The following is a 1789-nucleotide window of genomic DNA, read 5'->3' on the forward strand; positions in this document are numbered from 1 at the left end:
AACCTGAGCCACTCTAACTAGAAGCTTTATCAAAAAGGAAAGTTTTAAGCCTAGCCTTAAAAGTAGACAGGGTGTCTGCCTCAAGGACTAAAACTGGTAGCTGGTTCCACAGGAGAGGAGCCTGAGAACTAAAAGATCTACTAGGAACCATTAGTAAAAAAATAAACAAAAAAGTAATGACTTCACATCTTTTAATTTCCCTGTATCCAAAGCCTTCTCCAGATAGGCTGTAGAGGTGGTGTTGAACAAGAATGAACAGGAAAATAAGAACAAAAACTCCAGAATGTGGCTCTAATAGTGATCCTGGAGGTTATTAAAATCTGGGTCCAACCTGAAAGGGATCCATCTGTTACTCTGGAAGGGCTGCTGTCACCTGCTTGGATAAAGTTATTTCTTTTAATTTTGTTCCAGTTCATTTAAAGCTTAGATAAATTTATTTATAATATCTAACTACAATAATACATTTCTGACAGCTCCCATGATATTAAGGTGATCTCAGATCACGCTTCGTGTGATGATATACAGACCTATCAGAGGAGTTCAACCCAAACAGCAGCAATTCCTGTAGTATAGCGTAGCCTGCAGTTCATCCTGTTAGCTTTGTCTTTACTCATCAGTAAACACATGAAATGATCAGCATCATCAAAGACATATTGTCTGTTCTGTCCCTAATGGTGCCAGACCTGCAAACCTCTGTTCATTTGGAAGGTTTGACTTTCATCCAACAGCAGCTTAGCAATGCGGGCTAACAGCAAACGGGGGTTTTATATTCCCATGAGGCTCACACCAAGGGAACGGCTTCTTTAGGAGATTCTTCTCCAGTCTGGCTCTGTAAGTTCTGAAACTCAGAGAAATGTGTTGCAAAAAATATATTTTGCAGCAGTTTGGTTCTGAAATGTCACCCATCATGATTTATCCTTGGTCATTCTGCAGATCTGGGCCTTTTGGGCCTGCCGCCATGGTTTGTCTTCTTCCAGTGTGAACCTCCCCGGGCAGCTTCAGGGAAAAAGAGAGAAATCCTCTGTGCTTTGGTTTTTTTACTGTTCTCAGCTCTGTGGGGGGGGGCAAGGCACACCTTGGTGGGAGGGGTCCTGCGAAGCCAGTTGGCTGATAGGGGGTTGCTGCATCCTCTTCTACAGTGATCATGTTTATGGCTCAACAAATGTTTTTCAGATATCAGGAATACATATTCAGCAAAACTAATACATATCAAAACAGCTTGCCATAGTCTATTGTCACCGTGATAATATTAGACAACTTTTATTGTCATTTTGTATGCACAATGTATACAAAATGAAATTTTGTTTAGCACAGCTTTTCAGACAGTAAATGAACATTTCCATCCTTAAAGTGCAGCAGTGATTAAATCTAAACAGTATTAAAGTTCAGACTTGCTAAGGTCTGAACTTTAATCTGGGTCAGAACTTTAGGATGTTCCAGGATTTCTCCTGGACCTGCTGATCCTCACAGATCTTCTGTTAGAAGAACCTGGATCACATCCTGGATCCACTGGAAGAACCACACAGCTGGACAGGAAGTCAGTATAGATTTATTAGAATAGAACATTTCAACAGCAAGAAGATTGAAAGATCTTTAAATGATAAAACATCAGAAGCAATGAGCAGAAAAATCATTAAAATCATCAATCAGGTTGACAGCTAATCATCAAACATCAGAATCATCAGACAGAATAAAAGTTAAGACCTCAGGCTCTTATTAGCCACCTCAGCTAAGCTAAGCTATGGAAAACTAAGCAAATCAGTAAATAAATCAACAGAATTCATAAACA

This window comes from Cyprinodon variegatus, unplaced genomic scaffold, assembly GCF_000732505.1.
Source record: "Cyprinodon variegatus isolate N-32 unplaced genomic scaffold, C_variegatus-1.0 Scaffold2056, whole genome shotgun sequence".
NCBI classification, from domain to species: Eukaryota; Metazoa; Chordata; class Actinopteri; order Cyprinodontiformes; family Cyprinodontidae; genus Cyprinodon; species Cyprinodon variegatus.